General features: G+C 30.4%; 1 protein-coding gene across 5 annotated transcripts in view; it reads right to left on the reverse strand.

Annotated features, from left to right (window-relative positions):
* The window catches only part of LOC128986826 (connectin-like), a 272,786-nt gene that overhangs the window by 35,351 nt on the left and 217,295 nt on the right, over positions 1 to 20,140 (reverse strand). For 2 of the 5 annotated variants that reach the window (XM_054407376.1, XM_054407375.1), the window contains one exon: positions 15,755 to 15,777. The exons of 2 other annotated variants lie outside the window; for them this stretch is intronic. The gene's annotated coding sequence lies outside the window, so the exon portion shown is untranslated. Of the gene's footprint in view, positions 1 to 2,566; positions 2,656 to 15,754; positions 15,778 to 20,140 lie in introns of those variants that run through there. One more of the 5 variants, XM_054407379.1, reaches the window with a different exon arrangement.

Raw genomic sequence — 20,140 nt, forward strand, 5'->3', positions numbered from 1 at the left:
AAACCTAAGCAGAACGTTTGTTGAACATTTTATTTACATTTATTCACGCCTAGTTATAATACCAACATTTCAAGAGGTCTCTATGGTTGGCCTTATACAATAGATGAACTTGTTTGTATCTTATTCAATGAAAAATATATAATAACATATCTTGTAACAATAGTTGTGAACCGACTCTTTCTCTCAACAATAGAAAAAAAATATTGTTTGTAGGATAGATTTTCTGAAAGTAAGCTCTTTTAAACATATTATTGTTTTAAATTATTTATTTTTTAGTATACCTTTGGTAATTTTGTCCGGCTGGTAGGTCATTGTTATTGTTGTTTGTTATTAGATCATTATTATATTGTTGATTTTTTTCTAGTCTATAAGCACAACATTTTTTATTATCAATTTTAACCCTTCCTGAGTTGTAATTTTTTGATTGGTATGGCTGTAAAATGGAGATGTCCGTTCGAAATAAATAAATAAATTCGTCAAAAAATACAAAATACTGTCAAATTAGAGTTATTTGAAAATTAATATAAATGAATTAAGTCACTTCCATTTACAAAACAAGGCCTTTTTAATATTGACTTATTTACCAATAAATTAGTCTCGGAAATTAGGTTAATAGGAAATAATCTATTTGGACACTACTGTTGATTAAAAGTTATGGCGACATTTTAGCCAATTCCTTTTAAGAATCCGCCAGAACGGGTTCCCCTAATTATCCTATCTTTATTTAACTAGCTAGATGAATTCGGCAGTTCATGTCAATTACCAAACAAGTTTCTCGTGACGTATCTTAAGTTTTTTCGACAGACTATTTCATTGACCAATAACAAGAATATATATGTGCAATTTGTAAGACCCACTGGCCAAAAACATAAAATGAGTAATGAGTTTTAGTATTCCAAAGGATTTTGTAACTGGAAAAATAACTTTCCTAAATCTATCACGATTCATACTTTAAATTGGAGATTTGTAAATTGAATGTGTATCTAGATCTAATGCACTTAAAAAGTTGAACCACTAGTATTTTAAGGTTACACGACGAAAATTTCAAACAGACATTTGATATTTTCCCTATTTGACATCTTGTGGGTGTTTTGCTTAGGAGTGAACAATAATAATGAATGGCAACCCATTTGACGTTGAAATATTCCATTAAACTTAAGTAGGGTTTTCTGAAGATAAAAACGAACTTTCTTAATTTTAGTTGATATATTTTACTATTGAATATATGCATTTACTGTCACGAACCTTCTTCAAAAAATATATTTTTTAGTTTCTATTTTGTTTTAGTTTTTATTTTTATACACATTAAGAGTCATTGGAAAAATAAATGAGTTTGAGTATTGTAAACATTCAAAAATCCAAAATATCATAAATAATATCTGACTATGTGCATAAGCCTAATTGAAAATAGATTTCGTTGTAAAAATAACCTCTCTATGTTATATTGTGTATGTGTAATTAGTTAAACAATTTTCAATTATTACAAGATTATTTTCTGATATATTTTATTTGTTTGATCTATTCATCTATATAAACCGTTGATTAACATACATTAACATCGTGTACTTAACTTTTCTAATTGCGTCAAAGAATTGCTAAGAGAGACGACAAATATTGAATAACCCCAGTATCAACTTTCCAAATACATTTCATTCATTCCAGACGTAATATTCAATGATAGATCGTCGACTATTATTCCTTCATACTCCATTCACTCGTCATGGCGTATCAGGCATTCCTTTTATTGAAAAATGGAAATTAAAAGGTAAAAACAGGATGCTTTCATAATGCAGAACGACAAAGGAAACGTCCATCAGCAAACAGTCGGACCTGAACTAATGCCTCTATTATTGTAAGAGAGCCATTATAGTTTTTGTTGCACCTTGTCCTACGGGCTAACCTGCCGAACCTGGGGTTTGTTGAGGGCGGCGGGGGGTAAGACGATAATACCCTAGGGAAACTTTAGGTTCTACCTCAATTAAGTTGTTAAGCATTCTCGTAATTTGTTTTGTGTGGAATTGTTTCTCCTTTCTTTCTATTGTTTCTAGAGGAGTATTTTCCAAAATCTAGGAAGTTTGCTAAAATACATACAATTAAGAAATTGTGTAAGTTCTTTAAAAATTATATAAAATAATGTGTTACACGTTAACAAGCAATGACATTAATTGAATCTTGTTAAAGAAACCCATAATATACAAAGAATTATTCACTTATGAGAGGTGTTAGTTACTTTTACACTTTTAAATAACCAAAATCTAAACATAATAAAAAAAAAATAATCGTATCCTTTTTATATTCTTGTTGTTTAATATTTCAGTAACAAAAGCCATTGATTATTTCCACCGTAAAAGCATTGTTCTCGTGAAGTAAAATCAGGACATTTAAAAGCTAATTATTCACAAAGTAAAATCAAATAAATGTATTAAAACAACGTAATTTTTGTGTATGCAAAATTCACGACCTAAAGTAAAAAAAAAAAAATAAAACAATAGCTCTTATCTTAAATAATTTAATAGTATTTTCTGCATCTTTTTTAACATTACCTATTTAAACCTCCATATTTTACCTGATTATTAGAATCCGAAGTCACTCGAGGAATCAAACTAAACTAATAGAAACTCAAAACTAAAACGGAATTTGAAACTACACTTCGATTCTGCTACAAAATCCTAACAGCACTGTTCTTAACAAAATAGTTCAATAATATTTCTTTAGCACCCATACGAGGTTTATTTTCACAGGTTCCATGGAGAAGACTGATGTGTTCGCGACAAGAGACACCGCGCTACTGAGCTAGAGGGACTGTCTGTTTACACTCGCCCCATCCATTGTTGTGTTTAGGGATGGGTGAGGGGGGGAGAACATTTTGAAAAGGCTTAGTTCAACAATAAATCCCCGATTGTGCTGAAAGGTCTGTAGAATAACAACAGGGAATTCCTGGAATTCAAATGTAGTTTTGACGGTGTAACTTTTTATACACAGATATAAATAAGCTTAATTACGTCAAGACTTTCAATATAAATAATATAATAATAATGTCAAAAAAGTTAATAATATATGCTAACTAATAGTTATTTTACTGTTATCAACTAGTAACTTTATTAAATCGTTTGCTTATTAGGTTCGATGATGATGGCACTTACAGTACCATATTTTATATATATATATATATAACTACGACCTTTTTTTAATTAGCCGTTAACATTATTGTTTACTTACTTAACAACATTTTAGTTTTTTTACAGTATAGGTAACGGACCAATGCTGTTTAAAGATTAAAATAGAAGAAATGAAATTTTAAGGCTTTGAACTTAAATTAATTAGCTGTTCAGATCAATTAATTGTTAATGAGTGGTGCAATCAGTGTTTAGTACAATGATTCGTTGCATCAATGTCAGTGGCAATGAGAGGTTATAAAAGAAAATATAACTTCTCTTAGAAGTTATGAGTTGTGAATGTTAGTTTTATAAAAAATGTCGTAGGTGAAATAGTGTACGAAACTCGCGTAAATAGTCCGACACTCGTAGAAATTTATGTCTCATCGTGGTTTCATGTCGTTAACACTATCGTTATTCTTTACGTGATATTTTCGTAAACAATTATTAGCGTCTTGAGAGTAAACAATATAAGTGTAAATATATAATCAGAAGTGTTATTTGAAATTTTTTTTGTACTTTCAGGTAATTAATTAACACGTACAATGCTGATCAAGAAGTTATTTATTATTAAATATTCTATACGAATAAAATAATTTCCTAGGACTTAATTTACATGACAAAACCAATCCTGAAATAGTTTTCGAAGCCCCAATATTAAGATAGCCTTTTGATTGATCTATTAAATGTCATTAAGTTGATAATGGCAAAAAGTAGTGTCTTAAAATATATACAAAAAGAATCATACGAAATGGGTGGTTAAATCCTTTTAACAAACTTTGGATGCTGAACAAATACAAATATCGTTATATAGACTGCACATAACTATTCCACCGTTCAGTGTGTTTCTATTATTTAGTCAGTCGAGCCAACGGCGTTGTTGTCATCGCTTGAAATAATAATGTCCTCTTGACAATGAAGGGTTAACATTGTATAGTCGGTGAATCGTGGAAATAGAACACCAAACTGAAAAAAATACATTAATACTGAACCTTGAAAATGCATATGTTTATTTGTGCTTATATCCGTTTATAGATTATAGTACTTTGCTTGACATATGTTGCGTTCGCTCTATATAGTTGAATGTTTCATTCGTTGAACATAAAAATATTGTCACATGGAGACATTAATTTAATTATAAAGAGATAAAACAGTTGATAAATTACCTTTAATTTGAATATTCAACGTGTTGTGTGTCCAAAGACAACTAATGGACACGATTTATTTTTTAAATTCAAATTTATAAACTTTATAACACATTGAGGAAAACCATTTGCTAACCTTTATAAACACTTAATTTTCGAGGGGGAAGGAAACATATTAAATATAAATATATGAATACATAAATATATAAATTTATTATTAGATATAAAAGATTATATTTAAGATTATATAAAAGATTATTAGTAGTTTAACACATTTAGCGATATAGTTTACCCTTAGATGAAACTCAATGCACATCCAAAAATACACAATATATTATTTTGTAATACTATTATAACAATAGTCGACAATTGTGAGTTTAAATTTGATTGCCTGAATATTGAAATCAAAACTCCTTCACCATCAAACAAATGGAGTGATAATAATTTTTCCAAATCGTTCGTGCTATAGAGTTAAAATGATAAATTAAAATGATCAATGTATATAATCCCACGATCATCCAATATAAATAAACGCAATTTAACTCGAAACTTTTTTAAACAATTCTTTATGATAAGCAAACTCTGACCACAGTTAGGCTCAAAAAGCTAGAGATATAATGTAACATGTTGCAGGGAAAAACCGTCATAGTACCTAATACTCAGTTTATACAGGAACCTAATACGGATATGGTTCTTTGCCTCTTGCCGGTGTAATATACGAGAACGCCAAAACGGCTTGGTTTCAACCGGTTTAAAATCAAAACCGTGAAGGCGTAAGACATTTAATACTTCTTGGGCCTTGGTGACATTTACCAGCCCAGTGTTATTGTGACAACAAAATGCATAAGCCGGATTAGTAAACATTTATCCGTTAAAATACGATTTATTGAATTTCCCATATATTGAATAAGCTTTTCATGGTTAAGACTTAGCATACACCATCGGCCAGATTTACATTTTTCGTGCTGATGTCCCTAGAGGCCAAAAAACACTATCCGTTCAACGATAAACCGTTCGATTGTACGAGCCCGTTAGCATGATAACTCGAGCAAAATCATCTGGTTTTTTTTTCGCTGCATGTTGTACAGTTTGGTTTTGCAGTTTTTTATTTATTTATCTATTTTGCATGGTGTGCTCTTTGGACATTTGTATGTGCTCTTTGGACATTTGTATGTGCTCTTTGGACATTTGTATGTGCTCTTTGGACATTTTGTTTTGTAAATCAAGAGGAAATGCATCTTTGTTTTGTTATTTTAGTTTAGTGTTAGTGACTTGGCCAATTGTTAACAACCGAACGGCTCAATAAATCTTGAATCTTGACATTCCGTATAAACGTGTAAACCTACGTTTATTCGAACGAGTTAGTGAACCAGCATTGATGGGTTGATTATGGGAACGGTTTTTTTTTGTTGGGGGGGGGGGGGGTTGTTTTAGGGAAAAAATGGATTTATTAATTTGTAAACCCTCAAAAAATAACGTTTTCCAATTTATATCTATACTATTTTTAGAGCTTAAAAACAAATAATTTAGTTCTTCAAAGATTTATTGCGGACATTTTCCATCACGAATGTAGAAAACAATACACAACGTGTATTCCAACTTAGGTTGGGCGTTTGTGTATTGTTAGTTGTAATGTGTTAGTTAAGTTTTTTCACCTGAAGACGGGATCAGATTCCAGATCCCGAAACGTTGTGTATTGTTTTTTACATTCGTGATGGAAAATGTCCGCAATAAACCTTTGAACAACATTAACTCATCATCACCAACAATGAACTTCAAACAAAGAAATAATTTAGTGTATTGACGTGTTTTGGTACGATTAGTGGTATTTTGTACCATTTAATATATACGGAGAATAAGTAAACCGTTGTAGTTTGCTTGTTATGGATATATTTTTACTAAACTTAGCAAAAATTCATCTACATATTATTAGGTTTATTTCACTAAAAAAACCCAATTACCCTACCTGTAGCATCACACCTTGGTAATCATCAAACCTAATGTTACTTAGATAGATTTAAGTGTAAATCTAATTAGGTGAAAATTATCTTGGTATGCAGGTTTCCTGTGGCAGGGGTATTTATAATCCTGAACATACTATTTCAATACTTCACTAAACAACTGTGGTTTGCTGTGAAATAATCGAAAATGGTTATTTGCTAAGATTTAATAATATATTTATGTAGACACCCTGAACTGTGAAACACGTATATAACTAGAAAAAGGTAAAAGGTTTTGAATTTTGTATTTAAGGTAGGAGTGGAAAACTTTTCACGAAACATACGTTTAGTGAAAAAGTTTTCCAAGTATTAAAAATAACTAAAAGTAATTTAGGTAAAACAATAGTTAACGGATTTACTACTTATCAAAACAAAATGTATTTAAATCAAATCAAATCATGTTGAAAAGCTTCGTGTCAAAATTCAATATAATCTATTTAGTGAGCAAACACAATATAACTAAATCTGAAACAATATGATTGTTATCAACACTGTACCTAGATTACATGCTTTCAGGGAACGTACAGTTGAATAAAACAATATTTACTTGTATTTAGCACTGTTTGCTGTGTGCGCCATGTGAAAATAATGAAATCTGCAAATCCTGTTTTGTTTTAATCAAGAGTGAACCGTTTTTACAGCCTGCAATATTGATAAATGCCATCGCTCTTGTTTGCACAAATATATTGTGTTGTTTATATTACGGTGTAACAATATAGATTATTTTGTCGGCTTAGTTGTATTTTTACACTTAACGAATGCTTTTTAAGTCTTGGTTTTGAATACAAAAGCAATGCCTAAAATGGTGGTGCTTAACCGTATCTGACCCTTTATCTTGTTTGTTTCGCTTAATAGTATCACAAATTGTTCAAACAATCTCGTTAAATTTTTATGATAAAACTTAAAGTATTAGGCTTCAGTAAAAATGAAAGATTATGTCTTCCTTTGTTTTTCAGAAAACTACACAAACATATTCAAACAGATTGGAACATTTAACATGTTATCAGAATACATTAGGATTAAATCGCATGATTTAGTGATTTTTAGGTTTTATGAACATGATTGTTGTTGGATTACCAATAAGTAATCAATCTATAGGTCATATTTATACAAATTTTAGCTCAGTGATTGAATACTGCAAATCTGCAATCTGATATTACCTATGGATATTCAATGTATTTATAAATATTGTACGTTCTAAATGAACCTTTCTTTGCCAAAACAACCAGATCGTATGTGCTCTTTATATTGGGTTGAACAATAAAATTTTCATTTCGTTATTACTAAGCTTTGTTTAGTTTCAAATAGTAGTAAATTATATGTTTAATTATAGTATTTAATATTTGAAAATTTATTTTATTCAATAAAGCGAGAAGTATGATTACAGTATGGACGTAAATAAACGCTAAAAATGAAATTCATACAAACACACATATTTTTGTAGTTTATTTTTCTGTATTACATATTCTTATAGTTTATGTTTTTGTATTAAATATTCTTATAGTTTATGTTTTTGTATTACATATTCTTATAGTTTATGTTTTTGTACTCCTTATATTTATAGGCTGTGAAATTACTTTATTCGTTTAGTTTTGTTACAGGGTCCTTCAGTAGCATTCGTGTTCAAGGACCAATGAATCTATTGACATGTTGACTCTTAACTTTCAATTCTCGATTTTAATCGATATGTTGAATTGTTTGTGCTAAGACAATGAAAAGGCTAATTTTAAAACAACAAACGAGTAAATCCGTAGAACACAATATAAAACTGATGCAGTGTTTCTTCGAACAAACATCAACCATCATTTTGAGAAGGATTGTAAAATAACGTTCAAAACACCCTAAACGGAGGTTCAAACCGAGGAATAATATTTTAAACAGCTAATCATAGTAATCTTTCTTTTCACGTTTGAAGCTGCCCGCGGCAACCGACCCTCCATTAATCTTTACAACAAAGCCCCAAACACCGTAGGGAGGGGGGAGGCGCTACCTGCTGCACTAAAGACTTCATTAGTGCCCGGTTTTTTAGTCAACGTTTGTTAATATTTGTCTAAAGCAGGCTAGCGGCGAAGACCCCACAGTCGGACCACCCTTGGAGTCGGCTGCTCTGCGTGTAGCCAGAGTGGTTACACTACACAGCTAGAGTCAAACCAATTATGTGGAGTTGTTGGAATTGAATCAATCTGGTATTGTGCTGTGGAATTGCTGAATGCACTGTTGCTTAATTTGCTTAGTGTATTATTTTGAATCTTTGGAAGATTTTACCACCCAGAGATGTTAAAATGCAAGGTTGTTTAGAATTTCAAAGGTACTAACACTTAAAGTATACCTATTAGTATAATAATATGGTTAACTATGATCCTCTAAAGACTGTATTGTCTTCGATGCTGTAACAACACGAGAAACTATTTTAAAATACTCTATGAAATAATTATAATAGTTATATAAATGAGTTGAATATAAATCGAAATACATAAGCCGTACATTTTCTAGAGGTTACACTCTTACCCATATGATGATTATCATGAAGTGTTCAACTTACCGTCATGTATCTGTAAATATTTTTATGTCTGAAAAATATCACTTTCGAGCAAACTCTATTCGATCTCGACCCAAAATATAATGACCCTGTCACAAATACTGAGGTTTAGTTGCAAAAGAATTTTTAATAGTTGCAAATCAAATAAGTTCGTTGCAATATTTACCATTCAAACTCCTTCCCAATGTAAATGAGTAAAGAAAAGCAATTCTATTTACAAAAATATGAAATTATATCGATATTTTAGATTGCGATGTTTTTTTCTGAGCTTTTCGCATTAATTTTTTAACAAGGAAATAAAATATGTTTGTTTTAGTATTTTTTTATATACAGTATAACATTGTGAATGTGTTTTTTTACTGACGAGGTAGGCCTATAAACTTTTACTAAAAACATACTTCGCCCATATAAAATGTTTTGTTTGTGACGGCATTCACATAAAAACGGTTGCTGTTCGTTGGCTCTCATGCAATAAAACAAAACTGAAACCTGATTCCACTTAAGGGATGGCTTACTGAGAGTAATAAGAGGTTTATTGCTTCCCAATAAGACCAGATTCAGCAATGACCCGTGTTTGAATCGAGTTTCATTGTCCAATCAAATTGGCATCAGGTTTTTAGAATTGATCGGATTTCGTTATTCATTTATGTACAGGTTTACTACCTCGTATAAGTCTCGTTCATAAAAATCTTGTGTGTTCAACTGGAATTGAATTCGCCGCAGGTACATCGTATTTGTTAGTACACATTTTACAGCTAAATACAATGCAATTTTATTGGTTCGATAAAGAATCAGTAGTTTCAATTCTTCAGTACTATTCATAACAATTAATGCAAGTAGTCCTTATATTATCTAAAATAGAAAAAAAAAAAAATAGGAACACCCAAAATTAAAGGTTATACATCTGCAATTCTGACAAGTCATTGTATTTTTCGCTGGACACCAAAAGTTTTTATATCAGTGATATATGACGAAAAATTAAATCATTTCGAAATTCCATAAATGTACATCTTGTTATGTTGAAATAACGATTACTGTTACAATTAAAAATATAACATTTTCTAAATGTTAAATAATATTTCTGGATAGCCGATTTGTTATAGTGCTCTTAAAATCTGAGACCTGCTGTTTTGAATTCGAGAGAGATGTCATTCCTCCTTGGACCACCAAGATCAACATCGAGAGCATCCAAGCATCGTGACGTTAAAGTTTAAGACCAGGATTTAAACCTTTGTAAAAAGCTAAAAAAATATGGTGCGAAAAAATTAGCAACTGATAAATGATAGTTTAAAGTCTACCACGGATTATTTACAAATTTTCATCCTAAAACCCAAAAACTTTTTAAAATACAGTGGAAGCCATAGAATACAGTTCCAAGCAAATTTGCATTATTCGCTAAAAAGCTGGATGCATTCGAAACCGGTGTCCCACCCTGGTTATCAGAAGCTGCATCTGTCCATTAATAATTCATAAAGCTACGCGGGGAGTGTTTGTTATTCAAATATGGCCAAAGTGGTGACCTTTGGTGACACTGAAGACAAATGAACAGAGAGGGTGAATAAATGTTGTGACATCGAGCTACGGAATGTGAGCATTAAAAAAGTCTAAAATATAGTATGTTTTAACACAGTATTTGTTTGACATTCTTATCTTAGGTTTATGTTCGGTGTAGACATTTGATCCACAATAATACAATTTTCTTCCTGGTCTATAATGTTTGGGGTAATCCTTTGTTCATAAGTATAAGATAATCGTTAGTGAAATTTGTGGTAGTTATATGGTATAGTTCATTATAAGGTTTGGTATAGTTAACTTATTATATACTGTAAGTTATTGTCTTGTAAACAGTTAAACAAATTCCATTTAGGTAAAGGTTCTTAATGGCAAGTCGAGTTTCACAACTGCCCAGAATGTAGTAAATTCATAGATTTCTTATAAACTTCCATAGATTTCTTACAAAGTATTAACTTGCAGTAGTTACAATATCACCATTTCTCTCTCAAATCAGGCAATAGAAACACAGCTTTTGCGTGATGATAGAATATATTTTACTATTTCCTTTTGGAAGTAAATATGAATATCGAGTCAACTAATACGTAAGATCCATATTTATGTGCGTAATCTGTGTTGTAAATATTAACACACTGACTAATATTTACAAGATATTACTCCAACTGCGTAGCTGCCTACACACTAGTCCATATATTCAATAAAATTCAATATTCCAATTACAAAAGAGCATAAATCAATAGGGATAAGTGATAGATATGGTGATGGTCCACAGGGGATGAGCCCCCCTTCCCTTGGAGGGTTGTAGATTTCCAGATGGCTGCCCCGGGGCACCTGGAGACTGAAGGGTGAAGCAGGAAACCACTTGATCTGGCGCGGCGCGTCGGACCATGATAGCAGGGAGACTTGTAATAAACAGACAACCTGCGTTCTAGTTTATACGATGAAGGATATAAGACTGTTCCTTGGGGAGCGAGCTAGTTCAATGGTAGAGAACGAGGCTTTTGAGTCCGAGGTCCCGGGTTTAAATCCTGCTAATCGCCAATGGATTTTATCTATGTAGTCATGCCGTGACTCTCTACGACAACGTGTAAAACTGTTCCAGACTAGAAACTAGCAAGCTAGATTCCTTGTATGGAATGTGGGGGGGATGGGAACAGTTCCTTAAACAAACGTAGAAAATACTGAGGGTTTTCAAAATATTTAGCTGTTCATTTCATGGGCCTAAAATACCGCAAACGCAAACCACATCACCATATGCTAAAATAGGTTCGTAAATATATATGTTTTTACAAATCGTACAAGGTATACTTTCGATTTTACTGTATATGCAAATTTATTCGTTCGTTCCGTTTGAGTAATTCCAACTTCCTTACTCGATAGGCGAATGTGGCGAGTTTTAATTAGTAATTTGTAAATAAGTTGACATTTATGATACCATTGAATATGTCATCTATATCGAAAACTATTTGATCAGTAACAGTATTATTCTAAAATGTTTTTAATATATTAGCGCTGATGATAATCACTAAATAGCTTAATAACCTTATGACCTAATTACGACAGTTATGCAATGCAATTGGTGGTCCTATGGTAAACATGAATGCAAGTGAATGTGCAGGTTCTTTGTTGGATGTGTTATTAATGGTAGCTGCATCTATTTTGAAAAAAAAAATAATTACTGCCTTATAAAAACAATCAAACCAGTATTACAATTTTATTTCATGATATATTTCATTCATATAACACCGATACATCAGAAAAATTAAATATTAGTAAAAGGTATTTAGTTAAGGTCATATTTGCTTTTTAAGCTTATGTTATTTGTTACCCAGTTGTTAACTGACGTACCGGATTCACGGCTATGGTTGGTGTGTAAACGCCAACTATGAAATCAACTGATTAACGAGCGGGAAAGATTCATTCCCGCTCTAGAGCGTAAATGAACTCCTTTTCGTTCTGTTTACAGGTATGGCAAATGGCAATGTGATCATTTCCATTCAGTAGTAGGAAAAGATATTTACTGTGTTAAACAAATCTGGTTCCTTTTTATTTATTTAGTTCTATTCGATTCCCCTTGATCATTTAATCTAAACGATGACCAGCATGACACTCGTATATTATAATGGCTCGTAAATCTTTGTAAAAATCAGTGTGTTTCATGTTTAGGTATATTCATTAGCACCAAGATTATCTAGTGGACTTTTGTATACTACATACTATGTTATACTGTTTTGTGATAATATTTCCTCTTAAACCTAATCCAAATTGTGTATATGGTAATTTTTACTGCTAACTATCGACAGTATTTTTAAACAATACAATTATTGTAGTAATCTATTGACAAAAACCTAACGTACGTAGAAAAATTAACTTTAATAAGTATCTACTATAAACATCATAGACAAAACACAGTTATGAAATAAAAATACCAAATTTTTAGGTACTGACAGATTTATGTAAATAAAAGCTAAGGATAATTGCAACAGTGTATTCCACTCAATTATTTTCACGACGTTGAGGCCCCGAGGAAAAAGAAAGCGTAGGGTTTTAGCTAACAAGTGTTGGAGACCCATTCCTCCCCCCATTGCTACCAACCCCACCTCAGCATGTTGTCATTATAAGTGATTACACCCTTTGTTGCATTATTTCTACCCTGTTACATAATCCCACTCCCTTGTCACGACAATAGTGAGTACTGTCAGTCAATAAACGGCAATTATACATCCAAATCTTCATTGTTGTTATGAATAGACTGGAAGAATCACATGCTGTATATTAATGTACATTGATTGTTTCTTAGAAGTCAACAATGCACCCCTAATTGCATGTTTTAATTTTGTGGTTAAGTTAGTAAATAGCTTTGAATGTATAATCTCAAGAGATAAATCACAAATCTATATAAATAAATCGTAATATTAATGTGTAAGTTATAAATAGGTATATATTGTATTGATAAATATTTTTGCACCTTTTACTTTAATGGCACTTAAATGACAAAGCAGTACGATCTGTAAATTCTCTCTGGATATATTAGGGATAAAAATTTTCGACTTCGAAGTAAATGATTCGTAGCTGTTTATGAAATATGTTAAACTTGATAAACAAATGTACGACCAGAATAAGTTTAACCTAAAAAAATTATAATAATACATGTTTTGGTTAAGGGAAGTACTTAAGTCAAAAAATAAGCAAACGGAATTTTACTTTTGCATAAGTAGTGTTAAGTATAGTGAATCTCGTAATGTGTTTTTTAATAAGTCTGATATTTTATGTAAGTAAAGATAGTGGAGAAACTGTTGTCGGTTATCATCAACAAAACCTCCGTTGTGTGTGTGCTTTTTTACTTTAGCAATTACACTATTAATTTTATAATCTAATATGTAATAGCCTAGTATATTTCGTAGGTACCTAAGAAAATAAGGTTTTGCTGACTCGAGATAGTTTGAAATTTTTGTAAATTTTAAAACGATCGAGAGCTGCAAAAACATTTCCGTCCGTGGTACGAACGCCGCTATTTCTCTTCACACTATACCCTATTACCAATATTCATCAGAATAACAATAATAACTAAAGGTCAACTCAACTAAAGCTTTACGAAGAAATATTTTGAAGAATCAGCTAAAATAATAATAAATAGTTGCTAGGCAGCGGTGACAATAAAACAAATCTATTGCAATACCATATTGATAGATACTGATTGTGTATTTAATATGCAATCAATTTGTTTAGAAAATAAGGGAACAGCTGATTTTTGGCTCTAGGGATGCAAAAACCTGCTCGGCCTTAAATGACGATGACAGCTGGCATGGACAGCAATATGTAGCTTTCGGACTCCAGTAAACGTTTGTAACCATCATGTGGTGAGAAATATATTTAATTATAGTTGGTATTATTAAACCCCAAAACATATACTAAAGTCCACACATTCTCCGAATGATATGATATTAATCTTGCAAAATTTACAAATCAAGCTAAAACACCCTACTGCTTGGAAACAAGTTTTTACTATGGAAATAATGCACTGAAGTGTACATAAAAGGTTTCATCTCCCTTTAAGATATTTATCCCGACAGCACACTAATCCCAAAGCATAACAGGGGTTGATGCTGCATCGTAGCCAGGGGTTGTTTTCAACTGACCTTGTTCCTTCAGCTGCTTTTATAATAGATTGCCTCCTTGTTTGGCTAATACTCTTGCATGTAGAGGCTTAATCTAAGTATGAATAAGAAATTATTTGCATTTCTACATTATGTTATCCTCTTTTGGATCAAGTATTTTAACAACTTTAGTGAAAGACAAAGATAAATAAGATGCGAAGCTTTATTCACAACTCCCGCCTATCAGATCTGGTATAGCGAAAATTTTAAAGAAATTTCACTTATTTTTAAATAACTAATTCCATCAATCGGCATATTACGTAACATATTGTTGCTGGTTATTGAAAGCATAACAAACTGAAATACGCTACGTTCTCATTCACAATTAAAAATGGGATTTAGTCTTTCTAGTTATTTAATCGCTACACAGCTAACGAAATTACTTGTATATTTTAAGTTTATATTCAAAATTGTTATACTTGTATAAATGATTTAATTGAATGTTGTTTCCCGGTAGTAAGAAAAGCTATTAGTATTTATTTATTAATTTAATTATTACCAGTTTTACATTTCTTAGGAAGTTCTTTTGTTAAATTCTTCCTTGGAGTTTTGAACGGGTTTTATTTTGTCCGTGTTTTTATATACTTACTATTGAAATTTAGCACAAAAAAACAAATCCTGGTCATAAGCAATTTAGCTGAATATGTTCTGAATAAAACCTTTTAGCTTGGTAATCCCTTCAAAACAAATCTAAATGATTAATTGTTGATTTTCATAGTTTTCTTGTTTAAGTGATCAGGAATAATAAAGTTTCATACTTGCTGCACACAGGTATAATACGCTGGAGTATAATAGTATAATACATTACTCTCAATTAGTACTTAACTTATTGATTTTAAATCTAATAAATAATCTATATACACCAAATTATTTACCTCCTATCTATTTTGAGCTAGTTACACAATGGAGTAGGTTTGGATTTCTAAACCCTGGCACATAATAAATAAAGCCTATCATAATTTATGCATTTAATATTCACACATAATATGTGTACCATGTAATACACTGTTCGCTGTTTCATACTGTTATGATCGTTAATTTATTTATTTTTACCATGGAGTAAATGGTAACGCCGTAAAATGTCCTCGTTAATTTAACAAACTGGCTACCAATTCATATAATTTTGTGCTATTCGTTTAGACACAATTTTCTTTTCTTTAGTAAGTTGCATACAGACTGAAATATCTCAATGCACATCTATATAATTGTCACAGAATTTAAAGTTACTATCACTTTTGTTACTCACCGGAACTTTCAACTAGACAATATCTGAAACAGAAGATTTTTTATGATTATTTTTTAAAACCATTTTACCAAATAAAGTATATTTTAAAGCGATAAAAGTTAACGAAAAACTGTTTTCGAATCGTTATCAAAAAGAGATCGTTTTAAATTAACTTTCTGGAAGTATAGTATCGATAACGTTAGAAGTCATTGGTAAAGGTACAAGATGGCTTTTAGTTTTAAATGCTTACAGTTTAATATAGTGGTATGACAATATTCTGTATGTTAAACAAATTAAAATATATTGATTATAGCTTATGATAAATTATGAAAAATATACATCTCGCGAGGGGAATAATTGCCTGAATTATACATTCGTACCATCCATTTGTTTTAGGAAAGTCTTCTTAAGCAAACAAATTGAGTATGCATTTTAAATAAGAAAAAACAAGGGAAACCATCAAAACAGTTTTTGTTAGGCATGCGAGGATTTCAGTCGAGTAAAAAGAAGCTTAACTACTTACAAGCTTCCGATGTAATTTTCAAAGCTTTCTTTAAGCATATGTGTAAAGTCCAAATGTTATCGCTTGTTCGTCTTTTGTATACAAATACATAAACCATTTCTTTGCTTAAGTTAGTAGATAAACAATTAAAGTGTCTAAAATCTAAAGTAAAAGAAAACATCGAAAATGTTTGTAAAATTATGGTAACGTTTATAAATTATTTTGTAAAAAGCTATATACAAATATATATATAATTCCTGAAATATTTTTTTTTGAATGCTAGTAAATAAAAGATGTTAACTCACTGAGAGAAAAACGTTTGTGGCAAGTACAGTTTTGATATAAACATGTAATTCTGTTAAAAGCTGGGCCGGAAGCTTATTTAAGGCTCAGAATGTGTGTTGTAGTTTTATTAGATACTTAAATACCATCAGTGAAAGACTAGCTTAAGCCTGAACTTTAAAAATACTAACCACGATAAAAGCTAAGTCTCGTGTTTTAACCAATAATTTAGGTATCGAAAAAATATTAAGGATACAAATCAAACCGTAAACGTTTTTTAGAACTTAAAAGGAAAACGTTTACCGTAGATAAATTTTGAAACTGGCAGATACAAGCTTGAAATTCGTCACAACCTACAGAATAATCCTTATAACAATACGTTCTCCTGATTAATAAGACGCTTAATAAAGGATGAATGTAAGGAAAATATTTACATTAATTAGGAATATCTTGAAACTCTAGATTCTTTGAAGATCACAGCTAATTAAGTCTAAGAGGATTTGGATCTGTTTGTTTACGTATGTGATGTAGCAAATGTCTTAAATTTAATTAGAAACGGCTTTTGACTCTGGAATAATCTTTAATGATGTATTTAGCCTAAAAGAAATTGTAGATAGTGCTAAACAATGCTTTCAGTAATACGTTTTTTATTGGTGTCAAATAAATAAATATATAATATGTCAGAAGAAAAATGTACAACCTTTTATTTAAGAGTAACTAGGTAAAAACTCAAATATACACAACTCACAATAAACATAACAAGTGTTAACAAATTAAATGCAAAATATTTAACCAGCTGTCACTACACTTTTATAACGTAAACATTTTTTGTGAAATATTTTTTTGTAATGATTATTTTATAATTTAACTTATTAACTCTGTTATGGTCCTTAGAGTAGTCAAAAGAATAAACATAAAATAATTATAAATTATAGTATTTTGGTAAATAATTTTACCTCCGACCGTTTTTTAAAGTAGCCATTTCAGTCCAGTTCTTAGAATTGAAAAGTTTCACTTTACAGCTGTTTACTTTCATATCAACATAGTTTCATTTTATATCAGCATAGTTTTTCTCATGTCCACACAGGTAACAGACCAATGAGGTTCAAGTATTGAGAGAAAAGAATTAAAATTGTAATGCTTCGAACGCCAACTAATCAGCTGATCAGCTGATCAGTTGACCAATTTAATTGTTGATCCGACTTGTTCATGTTGATACTCGCGTATTCTTAATTAAGTTGGTGGAAGTCCAAAAATAAATGAAATATTTGCCGAATTGTACCTGATACAATATTATTTATGGTAAGAATGCTGCTAGCAATGTAATATTTAACGAAGTTTAACAAACACGTAATTACAGGAAATCAGCTGATTATACAACAAGTCGTTGCATCACTTTCAGTGGCAATGACAATACACGAAAACATTACCTCTCTAAAAAGTTATCAGTAGTGATTGTTAGTAATTAAATCCAGATTGATAGTAATTAAAAAACGGTCGTAGGGAAAGTAGTGTACGCAACTCGCGTTAATAGTCTTTACGACACTCGTAGAAGTTTTTAAGGCTCGTGTCGTAAAGACTCACTTAACGCAATCGTTGCGTAAACTACTATTGTGAAATATTTTTTTGTAATGATTATTTTATAATTTAACTTATTAACTCTGTTATGCTCCTTAGAGTAGTTTAAAGAATAAACATAAAATAATTATCAATTATAATTTTAGTATTTTGGTAAATAATTTTTACTAATTTCCTAATGTTTTGTTAGATTTCAAAAGTACATCTGTCATTATTTTGACAATTTTTCCAATGGTGCCTTGGGCTCGGTAGATAAACAGAAAGTTAATTAAGAAAAGTCAACAATCAGTAAACAACCAACAATGCCTGATTGATTGCACTGTAAAATAAAACTCCCATGAGATTAGTTTTCAAAAAAGTTATCACGGAGAAATTTACTCATGACGTTTATTTAAGATCTAACGTTTCTTTTCTTAAAAATTCACCTACAAATCTAAATTATAAAACGCTTATATAGCCTAGGATTCTAAGCCATAAATAATGTTTTGAAACTCCACAGAATGGTATTATTCTATGGCGATGAACATGGTTGGCGGGTAATTTTAAAGATACCCCGAGCTGGCCGTAGACAGGAGACTTGTTAATGTCACCCTAGGGTTTACTGTGGTGTTATCTCTTCAAGACTCCCTAGACCAGAGCTATTTAATAATAACACAAACAATGATTTTGTGTTTCATAGAAAAACTCATTTTATTTTTATGGTTGAATGTTTTTTCTAATAATTCTTATTCAAGTTATTGCAGTACAATTTAATAGTTCTTCAAAATTATAAATATTACTGTATGACATTTTTGTAATATTAAATAATAATACTTAGCCTTCTAAACACCAAAATAAAAAAAAAATATCATGAAAATATTCTATATCATAGAAACGTTTATGTATAGAATATTTTAAATGATGTATTTTAGTCTGTTTTAAGATTATCTTGTAAAAAAAATTATATATTTTGCAATATCTGTTATCTTAGAATCTGTGTCTTTAATCTGATTTTAATTAATAATTGTGTTGTATAAAGGTTGAATAAAACTACTGTGGCATCTCAACATACCCTTGTGCACTAAAAAGGAATAAGTATACTTCATGTTAAATATAATGAAATGTATAAGCAGATTTCACCTAAAGTGAAAAAAAAAAACACAAATAAAGTGTTAAAGCATGTAAATGCTTCGTACTTAAAAAAATCACCTAACTCGATTTTCTTTTAACCAATATATCATTTTCCTTTATATGAACGTGTTGATAGTATTTAAATTACATTTTCCCCTTAAAAAGAATGTGAACAATAAAAACAGTTCTTTGTTGGACTTAACAATTGTTGGACTAAACAAATAAAAAAAATACAGAAGCACAGGTATAAAAAAGAATGTGATTAAATATAGAGATATTTCCTTACCATGACTATTACAATGTTATGAGGATTTTTTAACTAAACAGAAATATGGTAATTTGTTATACAATTAAAGCCTGAGCTGTAACATTTAAAAGCAGAATTATGTCATTAATGAGGCATTTTCATACATTCCTTGAATGAGTAATATATAACTTTGAGATCAAGCATTGTTTTTATTAAATTTACTGTTTCAATTTTTAGCCTATATCTTTCTTCGCAAAAAATATTTAGTTCAGAAAAATATGTATTCTCTGTTATGTTGATTATTTTAATATTTTCCTTAGGCATTTTAAAATTTTTAATAATATGAAAAACCATAAAAAATCAGAGGTAAAAACTTTGATTTACAACTCAAATTGAGTCAAAATTATATGTATCATGTATGATTAATCTACATAAGCTCAAGAATTTGTGCCATGTCTAAAATAACTTTTAGTGCTGTGTCCTAGGATTGTAATTTAATTGATAGTGTTAAAGACAAGCAATAATTCGTGAAATTATGTCAAATTAATGATTTATTAGCCTAATAGTTTTATCTAAAAGATAATATTTAAAACGATTTAAAATAGTACGTTGTAAAAATTATGTTTTGTTACAAAGCTGTCTTAGATTCAATTAGATTTAACAATTACCTAAACTCTAAGTTTAATTT

The sequence above is a fragment of the Macrosteles quadrilineatus genome, unplaced genomic scaffold, assembly GCF_028750875.1.
Source record: "Macrosteles quadrilineatus isolate MER2022 unplaced genomic scaffold, UCM_ALF_1.0 Scaffold_2__2_contigs__length_208266976, whole genome shotgun sequence".
NCBI classification, from domain to species: domain Eukaryota; kingdom Metazoa; phylum Arthropoda; class Insecta; order Hemiptera; family Cicadellidae; genus Macrosteles; species Macrosteles quadrilineatus.